This window comes from Pseudophryne corroboree, chromosome 5, assembly GCF_028390025.1.
Source record: "Pseudophryne corroboree isolate aPseCor3 chromosome 5, aPseCor3.hap2, whole genome shotgun sequence".
NCBI classification, from domain to species: Eukaryota; Metazoa; Chordata; class Amphibia; order Anura; family Myobatrachidae; genus Pseudophryne; species Pseudophryne corroboree.
Window position 1 is genome coordinate 78,381,340 of NC_086448.1, and position 20,920 is coordinate 78,402,259.

The window sequence follows — 20,920 nt, forward strand, 5'->3', positions numbered from 1 at the left end:
AATTTTTATGATAGTACACCAATGAGAGTGCACCTATGTAGGAAACGGAAGAAAGAGGAAAAAAGGGAGACAGAAAGAGACGGGGAAGAGGAAAAAGGAAATGAAAATAGTATATGGGAGAGAAAAGGAATGAATCAGTATAGCGTAATAGATGGATCTGCTTTCTGCGTTAGACACAGCTCAACAAATCCCACTTCTGTGGTATTGTGCTCCGTGAATCGCAGATGAGAGTCCATGAAGCAGTAATGAAGTATGAGCAAGAGGTATAAAAGATAAACTGGGTTGAACTGTCAAAAAAATGTGTATATCATCACAAAAGACTAGTGAGAAATTGAAGTGAAATGAAATTACTAATAATTAAACATTGATTTAGAAAATCACATAGGTATTTATCGTGCATATTAGGATAAAGTTAGAAATTCAAAGAACATGCTGAGGCTCATGATGAGTAGGATAATTATCAGACAATATACTGGCCTCCACTGGAAAAAAACTTAGCATAATGGTGTGGATATTTTAGCAGATATTGATTTAGGAAAAATCAGGGAAGAAGAAAAGGGATGAAAAGAAAAAATAAATGAAAAGAAGATTTGGGCTGTAAATGTTAAGTTATTAGACAGTAGTGCTGTAGCAAAGAACTGTGTGTGTGCTACACAGGTCCAAATGACATAGAATAACATACAACAGATTAATATAAAGCGCATCAAGGATTGCGGTCTGTGCAGAATATATACAGAACGGCAGTGGACTTCCAGTTATCAAAACTCTGATAAGAATATATAGATGTGCTACACAGATTTAAAAATTTGCTGTATAATCAAGCATATTCATAAATGCACATAATGTGTTATTGTCTGTGCACGCTATATGCAGAGCAACAGTGGGTCCAATCAGATGTGATGGAAGTTGATGCGCATTAAGGGTTGCCGTCTGTGCCAAATATACACAGGACAGCAGCAGGCTTGTGGTCATCAGCACTATCTGCCAAAAAATCTATGTATGCTACAGGACTATTAACATGCTGTCTAGTAAAGCATATGTAATAAATACACAGAGTGTGTTGCTGTCTGTGCAGGATGTGCACAGAGCAGCTATTGGCTTACGGTCACCAAAGTTGGAGAAAGAAGGCAGGTTAGGGCATAGTCATGTGCCCAGGCAGGAGCTGAGAAATCACTCAGTGTGTGGTCCCCCTCTCGGAAAACGCGTTTCGCCCTGACGGGCTTGTTCACTTCCGGGTTTAGGAGGGAATATGCAGCATGGGGTTTTATAGCAGCTGGAGAGTATGTACTGACCGTTAATTAGGTGATATCATATCCGCTGGGCTGAGGATAGCGGCCGCCGCTGTGGAGCGTCTGTCCGTTGTTACGGCGACGGGACATGACGTGCATTGGGGGGCGGGGCTTGTGCAATCACGAGAGGCCATTTGGTGACTGGCCGTGTGTGCACATGTGATGGCCCTGAAATATCGCGAGATCACGGGCGCCATCTTTGTGGATGGCAGCTGCCTATTGTGAGAGCAGATAAGCCCTTGGCGACATCTTGGATAATGGCAAGACAGCAGCGCAGGGAAGGGAAGACTGATTACAACATAAATAAGAAACAGAATTAAGAAAATCATTGTAATAAGTAGGAACCCTGAGTAGAAAGAAGGGTAGGAGAAAATTGAAATGGCATAAGATGAAAATATAATAAAAATAAATAAATAAAAAATAATAAATAATAAATAAAAATAAAATAATAATAAAAAAACTAATAATAAAAATACCTTAGGGATTAAAGCAGATTGGCAGATCAGCAATGCAGAAATTATATATTGATACATAGGAAAATGATGTGGGAGTAAGTGGGGTAAATAAATAATAAACCTAAAGGGTATAGGAGGATTGAAATATTAATGGTGAAGAAGGGTAGGAGGTGAAGGGAGGGGGGAAGAAAGAACTATTTAGAACCAACAGGTGAAGGGGACAAGAGTGTACCAGTGAAGTGAAAAATGGATGACTTGGGAACGGTGTAGATATGAAATGAGAAAGGAGAGAGGGAGGTTGATTGAGGAAAAGGGAGGGCATAATGGTGAGGGTGACCACCCATTGGAGGCCTGTGAGTGGGGTGTGGGTAAGGGGATAGGCGAGTGAGGAGATGGGGTGGGGAAAGTAGAGGGAAAGTGAGAGTATTGGAAGAAAGAAAGAGTGACAGTAGAAGGAGGGTTAATTGTGGAAAAATGATGAGAGTTGAAATAAGTTCTGTTACTGGGAGGATTATTCACAAGAACACTGCATAATTGATGTTTTCATTCAGGCCATAGGGCCTGAGACTGTTGAGCCGAAAGATCCATTCACTTTCCTTCTTGTACAGTTCCTTAGTGATATCCCCACCTCGTATGCCCAAATGGACACGATCTAGACCGAAGACTTTAAGTTCATTGATGGATCCCTTATGGTGATGGTGAAAATGCCTGGCAACAGAAGTAAGTTGTTTCATTCGTGCAAGGTCTTTCGCTGCATTGCGTATATTGCCCAAATGTTCCAGGACTCTTTCTTTAAGTTTTCGTGTGGTCATACCAACATATTTCAGATTACATCCGCAGGTTATACAGTATATGACTGCTTGTGTATCACAATTAAAAAAGTGTTGTAATTTCACTGTTTGGCCATATCTGTCCTTAACCGTACTGCTTTTCAGTATCTGAGGGCATGATTTACATTTGCCACAGGGAAAAGAGCCAGTGACCGAGGGTTTCTTTAGTGTAGTTGTTGCGAAGTGGCTCTGAACTAGCTGATCTTTAATGTTCTTGGATCTACGCCAGCTCATCTGTAGAGGTGAATTCAGAAAAGGGGATAAATCAGGATCCAGCTGTAGTATGGAGAGATGTTTTGTTACCGCATTCTTGAGCATTCTCCACTCGGGGCAGAAAGTTCCTATGAATCTAATTCTCTTTACCATTGCTGTAGCTGAGTATGCGCGTTTGAGTGATCGTCTGCTATAGCCCCTAGTCAGGAGGCGATTAGTGAGTTCTCTGCTCTTGTTTTTTTGAAGGTGTGTTCTTCTGAGGCAATTGCGCCGCAGCCTAAGATACTCTCCTTTGGGGATGTTTTTCCACCGTAGGGGGAAAATGAGAGCTGGTCTGGAAAGAGGAGACTGTTGGTTGCAGTCTCCTTCCGATATAGCTCAGTTTCAAGGAAACCTGTGGTGGATTTATAGATATTCAGGTCCAGGAATGGGACTTTTTCAGCACTGATGGTGTAGGTCAGATTGATGTTGAGGTCATTGGTATTAAGGATGGTAATGAAATCCATCAGAAGGTTCTTATCTCCGTCCCAGATGATAAAGATATCGTCGATATATCTTAGCCATAATATCACATGAATGGTATATTTCTCATTGATGGTTTTAAAAACATAAAAGTGCTCCCACCATCCCAAAAACAGATTTGCATACGTCGGTGCACAGGCTGCGCCCATTGCTGTACCTCTCACTTGTAAGAAGAATTTTTCTTGAAAGACAAAATAATTCTTAGAGAGGACAAAGTCGAGTAATCTCAAAAGAAAATTTGAAAAAATCTTTCTCGCCTCCTTGATCCAGATAATATTTGACAGCTGTAAGGCCTTGATGATGGTTAATGCTAGTGTAGAGTGCCTCTACATCTAGAGTCACCAGAAGAAAATTGGTTTTCAAAATGTATGTCATGGATCTTTCGTAATAGATCAGATGTATCTTGTAGATAGGAAGGCAAAGAAAGAAACAAAGTCTCGAAGATGCAGGTCCAAAAACCTACTTGGTTGTTCCAAAAGTCCGCCGTTGCCAGACATAATAGGTCTCCCTGGTGGGTTGAGGGCATTTTTATGTATTTTAGGCAAAAGATAGAATGTAGGTGTCTTTGGGTTCTGGACTGTGAGATATTGTGATTCCTGTTTTGTGATTGTACATTGGGCTGCGGCTTCTTGTATTAGGTTATTGTAGGCGGTCAAGAATCTGGCGGTGGGATTTGCTGAGAAGTTTTTTTATAGCATGCTGGATTATGTAGCTGTCTATGAGCTTCAGTGATGTACATTTCTTGGGGCCAAAGGACAATGTTGCCACCTTTATCCGAAGGTTTTATAACGATGTCACGCCATGTGCCTAATTCCTGGAGTGCTTTTCTCTCCTTGAATTTAAGATTATTTGGAAATTGATGAAGTCCGTTTTTGGTTTGTGCATAGATGTCGTCAAATTCTTTGGACACTCTATTCAAGAAGACCTTGATCTCTGGGCAGTTGTGATCGGGAGGGAAAAAAGAGGATTTGGGTCTGCACTTAGGTCTCTGAATGGATGCCTTCATCCATATTGGATTCTCTGCGAAGATGTTCTAGTTCCTGGATAGCATTGAGGTCTTCCGCAGACCAATCCTGATCTGCAGGGTTCTCAGAAAGTCTTGGTTCTTGTCTAGCAAAGAATTTTTTTCAAGAGGAGCTTCCTCCCGAATAGTCTCAAGTCCTTTTCCCGGGCAAATCTATTTAAAGGATCTGACCGGAGAAAATGAAAGTCCCTTGGCAAGTACTTCCATATGGTCAGGGGATAGAGATCTTGTGGATAGATTAATGACCTGAAGTTTAGCCGGATCGGTCGGGTTTACCGTATTGTCTTCCTTTGTCGGACTGGGTATCGGGCAGTCCTCGGTATGTCCCAATCTTGGTTTCGTCCGTCGCCTCTTCTTTCCCCCTCTCCTTGTTTTCCTCGGGTTCTGGTGCGACCTCTTGGCCTCTGTCCCCTGTCCTAAAAAACGTGGGGTAAAAATCTTCTGCCTCTTCACGATTGTAGGAATTATCTTCAAAGGTTTCGCAGGCCGAGTCTCCACTGTTCGAGGATACAAATTCGGAGAGGGTGGGATCTTCCCTTCGTTTTCTGTTCTTATTTAGGGGTGTGGGATTCCACCTGAAAACGTCACCACGTGAGAAATCTTGTCGGTCCCTAATGAATTTGTTACGTTTTCGATCAACTATCGCTTGTTCATATAGGACTATTTCTTTCTTGTGTTTCTCAAAAGCCGTTTGAAAGGATAGATCTTTTTCCCACGTTTCCAGCGTTTTGCCAAGTTCGTCAATCTCTTTCTCAACCTGGTCTATCAGTAGGGTATCATGTTTGACCAAAAGATGTAATAGTTCATGAGAACATTTGAGCAATACTGCCTCCCATTCGGTTTTTAAATTATCAGTTGCGAGAGGAAAGGATGGGAATATTTTAGGCCTTAGGCCCCGAGGTACAATCTTATGTTTGATATAATTTTCTAAAGTTGTAACATCCCATGATAGGCGTGTCCTCTTCTGCAGGCTTTTCTGTAGCCTGGAGAAGGTGGTCCGCCAGTCTGAATTTGAGGTAGATTGTACATAGGTCTCAGAGAATGGGTCCCCAAAGCTTTCCAAATTCTGGCGTCTTAATAATTCAGTCTTCAGAGAGAATGTGGCCATACTAGGATTAAGTATAGAGTTTCAAGCAAATTATAGCTAATATACTTATATTGCTCCTCAATCCCAATGATTGGGCAGAATAGTAGTTGTGCTTAGCTGCTAAAACAGGATCATAGGGTGAAAAAAGGAATAATACTAATGTATTAATATACAAAATTAGGCGATAATTTTTAACCGTGCTAAACGATCAGAGACTGTTGTTGTAAACAGCATAGACTAATGCTTAAACTAGACAAAGGGCGATCGGGCACTGGAAAAATTAGTACTGTTTTAATAATGTGGAACCAAAATTTGGACAATTAAACACTCCAAAATAGGAAAAAAGAAGAAAAAACTGTGTTTTTTACTTCGATAAATAACGTTGTCCTGCTTGGTGGTGCGCCCAGAGCCAGAGAGTACATATACTAAAGGGAAGGGCAGAGAGAGAAGGCTCTTGTGTGGGTGCACTCTTGAAAGGAAAGGAAAATTCCTATAACATGTAGAGAGAGATACTTAAAACATAACTTTTAATGTTAACATTTATAATGAAAACACCCATATAAATGATCCATATCAAAGAAAAAAATGTGATAATTAGAATTAATAAAATGTTCTGGTCTGTTTAATCACACTAGGTAATTGGAATGGTTGTAGACATTGATTCGTCTTACCCCCAATTCCCCTGACCAGCACAGAATTTCTGTGTTAATGGAACCAAAGAGTGATCATGAGAGTTATTTGATTAGTAAGACCCACTTGGGCTACTTAATTCGAAATTGGTTGGTCTCCTGCATTCAAATGAGCTAGACTTTCTGACGTAAGCCACAAAAAAATGGTAGTAGGCCTCAAAAAGGAAAAGGAAAGGGGAAAAGAGAATTAGTGGTGATACTGCTGTTGGCGTCGCAAACACATGTGAAGGGAAATGGTCCCAACTCTACAACACCGGGTATTCGCAGGAAGTCTCCTCTCCTGGTACTGACCCGGCCCAACGCTGTTTGGCTTCCAAGATCAGACGAGATCGGGCATTGGCAGCGTGGTATGATAGTAGAGAATTTTTATGATAGTACACCAATGAGAGTGCACCTATGTAGGAAACGGAAGAAAGAGGAAAAAAGGGAGACAGAAAGAGACGGGGAAGAGGAAAAAGGAAATGAAAATAGTATATGGGAGAGAAAAGGAATGAATCAGTATAGCGTAATAGATGGATCTGCTTTCTGCGTTAGACACAGCTCAACAAATCCCACTTCTGTGGTATTGTGCTCCGTGAATCGCAGATGAGAGTCCATGAAGCAGTAATGAAGTATGAGCAAGAGGTATAAAAGATAAACTGGTGTTGAACTGTCAAAAAAATGTGTATATCATCACAAAAGACTAGTGAGAAATTGAAGTGAAATGAAATTACTAATAATTAAACAATTGATTTAGAAAATCACATAGGTATTTATCGTGCATATTAGGATAAAGTTAGAAATTCAAAGAACATGCTGAGGCCTCATGATGAGTAGGATAATTATCAGACAATATACTGGCCTCCACTGGAAAAAAAACTTAGCATAATGGTTGTGGATATTTTAGCAGATATTGATTTAGGAAAAAATCAGGGAAGAAGAAAAGGGATGAAAAGAAAAAATAAATGAAAAGAAGATTTGGGCTGTAAATGTTAAGTTATTAGACAGTAGTGCTGTAGCAAAGAACTGTGTGTGTGCTACACAGGTCCAAATGACATAGAATAACATACAACAGATTAATATAAAGCGCATCAAGGATTGCGGTCTGTGCAGAATATATACAGAACGGCAGTGGACTTCCAGTTATCAAAACTCTGATAAGAATATATAGATGTGCTACACAGATTTAAAAATTTGCTGTATAATCAAGCATATTCATAAATGCACATAATGTGTTATTGTCTGTGCACGCTATATGCAGAGCAACAGTGGGTCCAATCAGATGTGATGGAAGTTGATGCGCATTAAGGGTTGCCGTCTGTGCCAAATATACACAGGACAGCAGCAGGCTTGTGGTCATCAGCACTATCTGCCAAAAAATCTATGTATGCTACAGGACTATTAACATGCTGTCTAGTAAAGCATATGTAATAAATACACAGAGTGTGTTGCTGTCTGTGCAGGATGTGCACAGAGCAGCTATTGGCTTACGGTCACCAAAGTTGGAGAAAGAAGGCAGGTTAGGGCATAGTCATGTGCCCAGGCAGGAGCTGAGAAATCACTCAGTGTGTGGTCCCCCTCTCGGAAAACGCGTTTCGGCCCTGACGGGCTTGTTCACTTCCGGGTTTAGGAGGGAATATGCAGCATGGGGTTTTATAGCAGCTGGAGAGTATGTTACTGACCGTTAATTAGGTGATATCATATCCGCTGGGCTGAGGATAGCGGCCGCCCCCGGCTGTGGAGCGTCTGTCCGTTGTTACGGCGACGGGACATGACGTGCATTGGGGGGCGGGGCCTTGTGCAATCACGAGAGGCCATTTGGTGACTGGCCGTGTGTGCACATGTGATGGCCCCTGAAATATCGCGAGATCACTGGCGCCATCTTTGTGGGATGGCAGCTGCCTATTGTGAGAGCAGATAAGCCCTTGGCGACATCTTGGATAATGGCAAGACAGCAGCGCAGGGAAGGGAAGACTGATTACAACATAAATAAGAAACAGAATTAAGAAAAATCATTGTAATAAGTAGGAACCCTGAGTAGAAAGAAGGGTAGGAGAAAATTGAAATGGCATAAGATGAAAATATAATAAAAATAAATAAATAAAAAATAATAAATAATAAATAATAAATAAAAATTAATAATAAAAAAAAAACTAATAATAAAAATACCTTAGGGATTAAAGCAGATTGGCAGATCAGCAATGCAGAAATTATATATTGATACATAGGAAAATGATGTGGGAGTAAGTGGGGTAAAATAAATAATAAACCTAAAGGGTATAGGAGGATTGAAATATTAATGGTGAAGAAGGGTAGGAGGTGAAGGGAGGGGGGGAAGAAAGAACTATTTAGAACCAACAGGTGAAGGGGGACAAGAGTGTACCAGTGAAGTGAAAAATGGATGACTTGGGAACGGTTGTAGATATGAAATGAGAAAGGAGAGAGGGGAGGTTGATTGAGGAAAAGGGAGGGCATAATGGTGAAGGTGACCACCCATTGGAGGCCTGTGAGTGGGGGTGTGGGTAAGGGGGATAGGCGAGTGAGGAGATGGGGTGGGGAAAGGAGAGGGAAAGTGAGAGTATTGGAAGAAAGAAAGAGTGACAGTAGAAGGAGGGTTAATTGTGGAAAAATGATGAGAGTTGAAATAAGTTCTGTTACTGGGAGGATTATTCACAAGAACACTGCATAATTGATGTTTTCATTCAGGCCATAGGGCCTGAGACTGTTGAGCCGAAAGATCCATTCACTTTCCTTCTTGTACAGTTCCTTAGTGATATCCCCACCTCGTATGCCCAAATGGACACGATCTAGACCGAAGACTTTAAGTTCATTGATGGATCCCTTATGGTGATGGTGAAAATGCCTGGCAACAGAAGTAAGTTGTTTCATTCGTGCAAGGTCTTTCGCTGCATTGCGTATATTGCCCAAATGTTCCAGGACTCTTCTTTAAGTTTTCGTGTGGTCATACCAACATATTTCAGATTACATCCGCAGGTTATACAGTATATGGACTGCTTGTGTATCACAATTAAAAAAGTGTTGTAATTTCACTGTTTGGCCATATCTGTCCTTAACCGTTACTGCTTTTCAGTATCTGAGGGCATGATTTACATTTGCCACAGGGAAAAGAGCCAGTGACCGAGGGTTTCTTTAGTGTAGTTGTTGCGAAGTGGCTCTGAACTAGCTGATCTTTAATGTTCTTGGATCTACGCCAGCTCATCTGTAGAGGTGAATTCAGAAAAGGGGATAAATCAGGATCCAGCTGTAGTATGGAGAGATGTTTTGTTACCGCATTCTTGAGCATTCTCCACTCGGGGCAGAAAGTTCCTATGAATCTAATAACATCATCCTGTTCGGGGACCTCTTTCTTCTTCTTGAAAATCAGACTCTCTCTCTTTACCATTGCTGTAGCTGAGTATGCGCGTTTGAGTGATCGTCTGCTATAGCCCCTAGTCAGGAGGCGATTAGTGAGTTCTCTGCTCTTGTTTTTGAAGGGTGTGTTCTTCTGAGCAATTGCGCCGCAGCCTAAGATACTCTCCTTTGGGGATGTTTTCCACCGTAGGGGGAAAATGAGAGCTGGTCTGGAAGAGGAGACTGTTGGTTGCAGTCTCCTTCCGATATAGCTCAGTTTCAAGGAAACCTGTGGTGGATTTATAGATATTCAGGTCCAGGAATGGGGACTTTTTCAGCACTGATGGTGTAGGTCAGATTGATGTTGAGGTCATTGGTATTAAGGATGGTAATGAAATCCATCAGAAGGTTCTTATCTCCGTCCCAGATGATAAAGATATCGTCGATATATCTTAGCCATAATATCACATGAATGGTATATTTCTCATTGATGGTTTTAAAAACATAAAAGTGCTCCCACCATCCCAAAAACAGATTTGCATACGTCGGTGCACAGGCTGCGCCCATTGCTGTACCTCTCACTTGTAAGAAGAATTTTTCTTGAAAGACAAAATAATTCTTAGAGAGGACAAAGTCGAGTAATCTCAAAAGAAAATTTGAAAAAATCTTTCTCGCCTCCTTGATCCAGATAATATTTGACAGCTGTAAGGCCTTGATGATGGTTAATGCTAGTGTAGAGTGCCTCTACATCTAGAGTCACCAGAAGAAAATTGGTTTCAAAATGTATGTCATGGATCTTTCGTAATAGATCAGATGTATCTTGTAGATAGGAAGGCAAAGAAAGAACAAAGTCTCGAAGATGCAGGTCCAAAAAACCTACTTGGTTGTTCCAAAAGTCCGCCGTTGCCAGACATAATAGGTCTCCCTGGTGGGTTGAGGGGGCATTTTTATGTATTTTAGGCAAAAGATAGAATGTAGGTGTCTTTGGGTTCTGGACTGTGAGATATTGTGATTCCTGTTTTGTGATTGTACATTGGGCTGCGGCTTCTTGTATTAGGTTATTGTAGGCGGTCAAGAATCTGGCGGTGGGATTGCTGAGAAGTTTTTTATAGCATGCTGGATTATGTAGCTGTCTATGAGCTTCAGTGATGTACATTTCTTGGGGCCAAAGGACAATGTTGCCACCTTTATCCGAAGGTTTTATAACGATGTCACGCCATGTACCTAATTCCTGGAGTGCTTTTCTCTCCTTGAATTTAAGATTATTTGGAAATTGATGAAGTCCGTTTTTTGGTTTGTGCATAGATGTCGTCAAATTCTTTGGACACTCTATTCAAGAAGACCTTGATCTCTGGGCAGTTGTGATCGGGAGGGAAAAAAGAGGATTTGGGTCTGCACTTAGGTCTCTGAATGGATGCTTCATCCATATTGGATTCTCTGCGAAGATGTTCTAGTTCCTGGATAGCATTGAGGTCTTCCGCAGACCAATCCTGATCTGCAGGGTTCTCAGAAAGTCTTGGTTCTTGTCTAGCAAAGAATTTTTTCAAGAGGAGCTTCCTCCCGAATAGTCTCAAGTCCTTTTTCCCGGGCAAATCTATTTAAAGGATCTGACCGGAGAAAATGGAAAAGTCCCTTGGCAAGTACTTCCATATGGTCATGGGATAGAGATCTTGTGGATAGATTAATGACCTGAAGTTTAGCCGGATCGGTCGGGTTTACCGTATTGTCTTCCTTTGTCGGACTGGGTATCGGGCAGTCCTCGGTATGTCCCAATCTTGGTTTCGTCCGTCGCCTCTTCTTTCCCCCTCTCCTTGTTTTCCTCGGGTTCTGGTGCGACCTCTTGGCCTCTGTCCCTGTCCTAAAAAAACGTGGGGTAAAATCTTCTGCCTCTTCACGATTGTAGGAATTATCTTCAAAGGTTTCGCAGGCCGAGTCTCCACTGTTCGAGGATTCAAATTCGGAGAGGGTGGGATCTTCCCTTCGTTTTCTGTTCTTATTTAGGGGTGTGGGATTCCACCTGAAAACGTCACCACGTGAGAAATCTTGTCGGTCCCTAATGAATTTGTTACGTTTTCGATCAACTATCGCTTGTTCATATAGGACTATTTCTTTCTTGTGTTTCTGAGTCAAAAGCCGTTTGAAAGGATAGATCTTTTTCCCACGTTTCCAGCGTTTTGCCAAGTTCGTCAATCTCTTTCTCAACCTGGTCTATCAGTAGGGTATCATGTTTGACCAAAAGATGTAATAGTTCATGAGAACATTTGAGCAATACTGCCTCCCATTCGGTTTTTAAATTATCAGTTGCGAGAGGAAAGGATGGGAATATTTTAGGCCTTAGGCCCCGAGGTACAATCTTATGTTTGATATAATTTTCTAAAGTTGTAACATCCCATGATAGGCGTGTCCTCTTCTGCAGGCTTTTCTGTAGCCTGGAGAAGGTGGTCCGCCAGTCTGAATTTGAGGTAGATTGTACATAGGTCTCAGAGAATGGGTCCCCAAAGCTTTCCAAATTCTGGCGTCTTAATAATTCAGTCTTCAGAGAGAATGTGGCCATACTAGGATTAAGTATAGAGTTTCAAGCAAATTATAGCTAATATACTTATATTGCTCCTCAATCCCAATGATTGGGCAGAATAGTAGTTGTGCTTAGCTGCTAAAACAGGATCATAGGGTGAAAAAAGGAATAATACTAATGTATTAATATACAAAATTAGGCGATAATTTTTAACCGTGCTAAACGATCAGAGACTGTTGTTGTAAACAGCATAGACTAATGCTTAAACTAGACAAAGGGCGATCGGGCACTGGAAAAATTAGTACTGTTTTAATAATGTGGAACCAAAATTTGGACAATTAAACACTCCAAAATAGGAAAAAAGAAGAAAAAACTGTGTTTTATACTTCGATAAATAACGTTGTCCTGCTTGGTGGTGCGCCCAGAGCCAGAGAGTACATATACTAAAGGGAAGGGAGAGAGAGAAGGCTCTTGTGTGGGCGCACTCTTGAAAGGAAAGGAAAATTCCTATAACATGTAGAGAGAGATACTTAAAACATAACTTTTAATGTTAACATTTATAATGAAAACACCCATATAAATGATCCATATCAAAGAAAAAAATGTGATAATTAGAATTAATAAAATGTTCTGGTCTGTTTAATCACACTAGGTAATTGGAATGGTTGTAGACATTGATTCGTCTTACCCCCAATTCCCCTGACCAGCACAGAATTTCTGTGTTAATGGAACCAAAGAGTGATCATGAGAGTTATTTGATAAGTAAGACCCACTTGGGCTACTTAATTCGAAATTGGTTGGTCTCCTGCATTCAATTGAGCTAGACTTTCTGACGTAAGCCACAAAAAAATGGTAGTAGGCCTCAAAAAGGAAAAGGAACAGGGGAAAAGAGAATTAGTGGTGATACTGCTGTTGGCGTCGCAAACACATGTGAAGGGAAATGGTCCCAACTCTACAACACCGGGTATTCGCAGGAAGTCTCCTCTCCTGGTACTGACCCGGCCCAACGCTGTTTGGCTTCCAAGATCAGACGAGATCGGGCATTGGCAGCGTGGTATGATAGTAGAGAATTTTTATGATAGTACACCAATGAGAGTGCACCTATGTAGGAAATGGAAGAAAGAGGAAAAAAGGGAGACAGAAAGAGACGGGGAAGAGGAAAAAGGAAATGAAAATAGTATATGGGAGAGAAAAGGAATGAATCAGTATAGCGTAATAGATGGATCTGCTTTCTGCGTTAGACACAGCTCAACAAATCCCACTTCTGTGGTATTGTGCTCCGTGAATCGCAGATGAGAGTCCATGAAGCAGTAATGAAGTATGAGCAAGAGGTATAAAAGATAAGCTGGGTTGAACTGTCAAAAAAATGTGTATATCATCACAAAAGACTAGTGAGAAATTGAAGTGAAATGAAATTACTAATAATTAAACATTGATTTAGAAAATCACATAGGTATTTATCGTGCATATTAGGATAAAGTTAGAAATTCAAAGAACATGCTGAGGCTCATGATGAGTAGGATAATTATCAGACAATATACTGGCCTCCACTGGAAAAAAAACTTAGCATAATGGTGTGGATATTTTAGCAGATATTGATTTAGGAAAAATCAGGGAAGAAGAAAAGGGATGAAAAGAAAAAATAAATGAAAAGAAGATTTTGGCTGTAAATGTTAAGTTATTAGACAGTAGTGCTGTAGCAAAGAACTGTGTGTGTGCTACACAGGTCCAAATGACATAGAATAACATACAACAGATTAATATAAAGCGCATCAAGGATTGCGGTCTGTGCAGAATATATACAGAACGGCAGTGGACTTCCAGTTATCAAAACTCTGATAAGAATATATAGATGTGCTACACAGATTTAAAAATTTGCTGTATAATCAAGCATATTCATAAATGCACATAATGTGTTATTGTCTGTGCACGCTATATGCAGAGCAACAGTGGGTGCAATCAGATGTGATGGAAGTTGATGCGCATCAAGGGTTGCCGTCTGTGCCAAATATACACAGGACAGCAGCAGGCTTGTGGTCATCAGCACTATCTGCCAAAAAAATCTATGTATGCTACAGGACTATTAACATGCTGTCTAGTAAAGCATATGTAATAAATACACAGAGTGTGTTGCTGTCTGTGCAGGATGTGCACAGAGCAGCTATTGGCTTACGGTCACCAAAGTTGGAGAAAGAAGGCAGGTTAGGGCATAGTCATGTGCCCAGGCAGGAGCTGAGAAATCACTCAGTGTGTGGTCCCCCTCTCGGAAAACGCGTTTCGCCCTGACGGGCTTGTTCACTTCCGGGTTTAGGAGGGAATATGCAGCATGGGGTTTTATAGCAGCTGGAGAGTATGTACTGACCGTTAATTAGGTGATATCATATCCGCTGGGCTGAGGATAGCGGCCGCCGCTGTGGAGCGTCTGTCCATTGTTACGGCGACGGGACGTGACGTGCATTGGGGGGCGGGGCTTGTGCAATCACGAGAGGCCATTTGGTGACTGGCCGTGTGTGCACATGTGATGGCCCTGAAATATCGCGAGATCACGGGCGCCATCTTTGTGGATGGCAGCTGCCTATTGTGAGAGCAGATAAGCCCTTGGCGACATCTTGGATAATGGCAAGACAGCAGCGCAGGGAAGGGAAGACTGATTACAACATAAATAAGAAACAGAATTAAGAAAATCATTGTAATAAGTAGGAACCCTGAGTAGAAAGAAGGGTAGGAGAAAATTGAAATGGCATAAGATGAAAATATAATAAAAATAAATAAATAAAAAATAATAAATAATAAATAAAAATAAAATAATAATAAAAAACTAATAATAAAAATACCTTAGGGATTAAAGCAGATTGGCAGATCAGCAATGCAGAAATTATATATTGATACATAGGAAAATGATGTGGGAGTAAGTGGGGTAAATAAATAATAAACCTAAAGGGTATAGGAGGATTGAAATATTAATGGTGAAGAAGGGTAGGAGGTGAAGGGAGGGGGGAAGAAAGAACTATTTAGAACCAACAGGTGAAGGGGACAAGAGTGTACCAGTGAAGTGAAAAATGGATGACTTGGGAACGGTGTAGATATGAAATGAGAAAGGAGAGAGGGAGGTTGATTGAGGAAAAGGGAGGGCATAATGGTGAAGGTGACCACCCATTGGAGGCCTGTGAGTGGGGTGTGGGTAAGGGGATAGGCGAGTGAGGAGATGGGGTGGGGAAAGGAGAGGGAAAGTGAGAGTATTGGAAGAAAGAAAGAGTGACAGTAGAAGGAGGGTTAATTGTGGAAAAATGATGAGAGTTGAAATAAGTTCTGTTACTGGGAGGATTATTCACAAGAACACTGCATAATTGATGTTTTCATTCAGGCCATAGGGCCTGAGACTGTTGAGCCGAAAGATCCATTCACTTTCCTTCTTGTACAGTTCCTTAGTGATATCCCCACCTCGTATGCCCAAATGGACACGATCTAGACCGAAGACTTTAAGTTCATTGATGGATCCCTTATGGTGATGGTGAAAATGCCTGGCAACAGAAGTAAGTTGTTTCATTCGTGCAAGGTCTTTCGCTGCATTGCGTATATTGCCCAAATGTTCCAGGACTCTTTCTTTAAGTTTTCGTGTGGTCATACCAACATATTTCAGATTACATCCGCAGGTTATACAGTATATGACTGCTTGTGTATCACAATTAAAAAAGTGTTGTAATTTCACTGTTTGGCCATATCTGTCCTTAACTGTACTGCTTTTCAGTATCTGAGGGCATGATTTACATTTGCCACAGGGAAAAGAGCCAGTGACCGAGGGTTTCTTTAGTGTAGTTGTTGCGAAGTGGCTCTGAACTAGCTGATCTTTAATGTTCTTGGATCTACGCCAGCTCATCTGTAGAGGTGAATTCAGAAAAGGGGATAAATCAGGATCCAGCTGTAGTATGGAGAGATGTTTTGTTACCGCATTCTTGAGCATTCTCCACTCGGGGCAGAAAGTTCCTATGAATCTAATAACATCATCCTGTTCGGGGACCTCTTTCTTCTTCTTGAAAATCAGACTCTCTCTCTTTACCATTGCTGTAGCTGAGTATGCGCGTTTGAGTGATCGTCTGCTATAGCCCCTAGTCAGGAGGTGATTAGTGAGTTCTCTGCTCTTGTTTTTGAACGTGTGTTCTTCTGAGCAATTGCGCCGCAGCCTAAGATACTCTCCTTTGGGGATGTTTTCCACCGTAGGGGGAAAATGAGAGCTGGTCTGGAAGAGGAGACTGTTGGTTGCAGTCTCCTTCCGATATAGCTCAGTTTCAAGGAAACCTGTGGTGGATTTATAGATATTCAGGTCCAGGAATGGGACTTTTTCAGCACTGATGGTGTAGGTCAGATTGATGTTGAGGTCATTGGTATTAAGGATGGTAATGAAATCCATCAGAAGGTTCTTATCTCCGTCCCAGATGATAAAGATATCGTCGATATATCTTAGCCATAATATCACATGAATGGTATATTTCTCATTGATGGTTTTAAAAACATAAAAGTGCTCCCACCATCCCAAAAACAGATTCGCATACGTCGGTGCACAGGCTGCGCCCATTGCTGTACCTCTCACTTGTAAGAAGAATTTTTCTTGAAAGACAAAATAATTCTTAGAGAGGACAAAGTCGAGTAATCTCAAAAGAAAATTTGAAAAATCTTTCTCGCCTCCTTGATCCAGATAATATTTGACAGCTGTAAGGCCTTGATGATGGTTAATGCTAGTGTAGAGTGCCTCTACATCTAGAGTCACCAGAAGAAAATTGGTTTCAAAATGACAGTTCAACCCAGCTTATCTTTTATACCTCTTGCTCATACTTCATTACTGTTTCATGGACTCTCATCTGCGATTCACGGAGCACAATACCACAGAAGTGGGATTTGTTGAGCTGTGTCTAACGCAGAAAGCAGATCCATCTATTACGCTATACTGATTCATTCCTTTTCTCTCCCATATACTATTTTCATTTCCTTTTTCCTCTTCCCCGTCTCCTTCTGTCTCCCTTTTTTCCTCTTTCTTCCGTTTCCTACATAGGTGCACTCTCATTGGTGTACTATCATAAAAATTCTCTACTATCATACCACGCTGCCAATGCCCGATCTCGTCTGATCTTGGAAGCCAAACAGCGTTGGGCCGGGTCAGTACCAGGAGAGGAGACTTCCTGCGAATACCCGGTGTTGTAGAGTTGGGACCATTTCCCTTCACATGTGTTTGCGACGCCAACAGCAGTATCACCACTAATTCTCTTTTCCCCTTTCCTTTTCCTTTTTGAGGCCTACTACCATTTTTTGTGGCTTACGTCAGAAAGTCTAGCTCATTTGAATGCAGGAGACCAACCAATTTCGAATTAAGTAGCCCAAGTGGGTCTTACTTATCAAATAACTCTCATGATCACTCTTTGGTTCCATTAACACAGAAATTCTGTGCTGGTCAGGGGAATTGGGGGTAAGACGAATCAATGTCTACAACCATTCCAATTACCTAGTGTGATTAAACAGACCAGAACATTTTATTAATTCTAATTATCACATTTTTTTCTTTGATATGGATCATTTATATGGGTGTTTTCATTATAAATGTTAACATTAAAAGTTATGTTTTAAGTATCTCTCTCTACATGTTATAGGAATTTTCCTTTCCTTTCAAGAGTGCGCCCACACAAGAGCCTTCTCTCTCTCCCTTCCCTTTAGACTATATGACTGTGACAGCCCACTGGGTAGATGTATGGACTCCCGCCGCAAGAACAGCAGCGGCGGCACCAGTAGCAGCATCTCGCAAACGCCAACTCTTTTCTAGGCAGGCTACGCTTTGTATCACCGCTTTCCAGAATACGCACACAGCTAAAAACCTCTTACGGCAACTGAGGAAGATCATCGCAGAATGGCTTACCCCAATTGGACTCTCCTGTGGATTTGTGGCATCGGACAACGCCAGCAATATTGTGTGTGCATTAAATATGGACAAATTCCAGCACGTCCCATGTTTTGCACATACCTTGAATTTGGTGGTGCAGAATTATTTAAAAAACGAGAGGGGCGTGCAAGAGATGCTGTCGGTGGCCAGAAAAATTGCGGGACACTTTCGGCGTACAGGCACCACGTACAGAAGACTGGAGCACCACCAAAAACGCCTGAACCTGCCCTGCCATCATCTGAAGCAAGAAGTGGTAACGAGGTGGAATTCAACCCTCTATATGCTTCAGAGGTTGGAGGAGCAGCAAAAGGCCATTCAAGCCTATACAACTGAGCACGATATAGGAGGTGGAATGCACCTGTCTCAAGCGCAGTGGAGAATGATTTCAACGTTGTGCAAGGTTCTGCAACCTTTTGAACTTGCCACACGTGAAGTCAGTTCAGACACTGCCAGCCTGAGTCAGGTCATTCCCCTCATCAGGCTTTTGCAGAAGAAGCTGGAGACATTGAAGGAGGAGCTTACACAGAGCGATTCCGCTAGGCATGTGGGACTTGTGGATGGAGCCCTTAATTCGCTTAACAAGGATTCACGGGTGGTCAATCTGTTGAAATCAGAGCACTACATTTTGGCCACCGTGCTCGATCCTAGATTTAAAACCTACCTTGGATCTCTCTTTCCGGCAGACACAAGTCTACTGAGGTTCAAAGAACTGCTGGTGACAAAATTGTCAAGTCAAGCGGAACGCGACCTGTCAACATCTCCTCCTTCACATTCTCCCGCAACTGTGGGTGCGAGGAAAAGGCTCAGAATTCCGAGCCCACCCGCTGGCGGTGATGCAGGGCAGTCTGGAGCGACTGCTGATGCTGACATCTGGTCCGGACTGAAGGACCTGACAACGATTACGGACATGTCATCTACTGTCACTGCATATGATTCTCTCCCCATTGAAAGAATGGTGGAGGATTATATGAGTGACCGCATCCAAGTAGGCACGTCAGACAGTCCGTACTTATACTGGCAGGAAAAAGAGGCAATTTGGAGGCCCTTGCACAAACTGGCTTTATTCTACCTAAGTTGCCCTCCCACAAGTGTGTACTCCGAAAGAGTGTTTAGTGCCGCCGCTCACCTTGTCTGCAATCGGCGTACGAGGTTACATCCAGAAAATGTGGAGAAGATGATGTTCATTAAAATGAATTATAATCAATTCCTCCGTGGAGACATTGACCAGCAGCAATTGCCTCCACAAAGTACACAGGGAGCTGAGATGGTGGATTCCAGTGGGGACGAATTGATAATCTGTGAGGAGGGGGATGTACACGGTGATATATCGGAGGATGATGATGAGGTGGACATCTTGCCTCTGTAGAGCCAGTTTGTGCAAGGAGAGATTAATTGCTTCTTTTTTGGTGGGGGTCCAAACCAACCCGTCATTTCAGTCACAGTCGTGTGGCAGACCCTGTCACTGAAATGATGGGTTGGTTAAAGTGTGCATGTCCTGTTTATACAACATAAGGGTGGGTGGGAGGGCCCAAGGACAATTCCATCTTGCACCTCTTTTTTCTTTCATTTTTCTTTGCGTCATGTGCTGTTTGGGGGGTGTTTTTTGGAAGGGCCATCCTGCGTGACACTGCAGTGCCACTCCTAGATGGGCCAGGTGTTTGTGTCGGCCACTAGGGTCGCTTAGCTTACTCACACAGCTACCTCATTGCGCCTCTTTTTTTTCTTCTTTGCGTCATGTGCTGCTGTTTGGGGAGTGTTTTTTGGAAGGGCCATCCTGCGTGACACTGCAGTGCCCCTCCTAGATGGGCCAGGTGTTTGTGTCGGCCACTAGGGTCGCTTAGCTTACTCACACAGCTACCTCATTGCGCCTCTTTTTTTCTATGCGTCATGTGCTGTTTGGGGAGTGTTTTTTGGAAGGGCCATCCTGCGTGACACTGCAGTGCCACTCCTAGATGGGCCAGGTGTTTGTGTCGGCCACTAGGGTCGCTTAGCTTACTCACACAGCTACCTCATTGCGCCTCTTTTTTTCTTTGCGTCATGTGCTGTTTGGGGAGTGTTTTTTGGAAGGGCCATCCTGCGTGACACTGCAGTGCCACTCCTAGATGGGCCAGGTGTTTGTGTCGGCCACTAGGGTCGCTTAGCTTACTCACACAGCTACCTCATTGCGCCTCTTTTTTTCTTTGCGTCATGTGCTGTTTGGGGAGTGTTTTTTGGAAGGGCCATCCTGCGTGACACTGCAGTGCCACTCCTAGATGGGCCAGGTGTTTGTGTCGGCCACTTGGGTCGCTTAGCTTAGCCATCCAGCGACCTCGGTGCAAATTTTAGGACTAAAAATAATATTGTGAGGTGTGAGGTGTTCAGAATAGACTGAAAATAAGTGGAAATTATGGTTATTGAGGTTAATAATACTTTGGGATCAAAATGAACCCCAAATTCTATGATTTAAGCTGTTTTTTAGGGTTTTTTGAAAAAAACACCCGAATCCAAAACACACCCGAATCCGACAAAAAAAATTCGGTGAGGTTTTGCCAAAACGCGTTCGAACCCAAAACACGGCCGCGGAACCGAACCCAAAACCAAAACACAAAACCCGAAAAATTTCCGGTGCTCATCACTAGTTTTCACATGGGACCCCTTTCCCCGAATGCCAGAAACCCCCTCTGACTTATGTTTAAGAGGGTTTCAACAGCCAATCAGGGAGCGCCACGTTGTGGCACCCTCCTGATCGGCTGTGTGCTCCTGTACTGTCTGACAGGCGGCACACGGCAGTGTTACAATGTAGCGCCTATGCGCTCCATTGTAACCAATGGTGGAAACATTGTGGTCAGCGGTGAGGTTACTTTCGGTCAACCGCTGACCACAAAGTTCCCACCATTGGTTACAATGGAGCGCATAGGCGCTACATTGTAACACTGCCGTGTGCCGCCTGTCAGACAGTACAGGAGCACACAGCCGATCAGGAGGGTGCCACAACGTGGCGCTCCCTGATTGGCTGAAGAAACCCTCTTAGACATAAGTCAGAGGGGGTTTCTGGCATTCG

At 42.5% G+C, this 20,920-nt stretch overlaps 3 pseudogenes; 1 reads left to right on the forward strand and 2 right to left on the reverse strand.

Annotated features, from left to right (window-relative positions):
• Nucleotides 1-6,351: 6,351 nt before the first annotated feature.
• LOC134931452 (5S ribosomal RNA) lies at nucleotides 6,352-6,470 on the reverse strand (annotated as a pseudogene).
• Nucleotides 6,471-12,903: 6,433 nt separating this feature from the next.
• Nucleotides 12,904-13,022, reverse strand: LOC134931454 (5S ribosomal RNA; annotated as a pseudogene).
• A 4,012-nt stretch (nucleotides 13,023-17,034) lies between these two features.
• LOC134931455 (5S ribosomal RNA) lies at nucleotides 17,035-17,153 on the forward strand (annotated as a pseudogene).
• The last annotated feature ends 3,767 nt before the right edge of the window (nucleotides 17,154-20,920 follow it).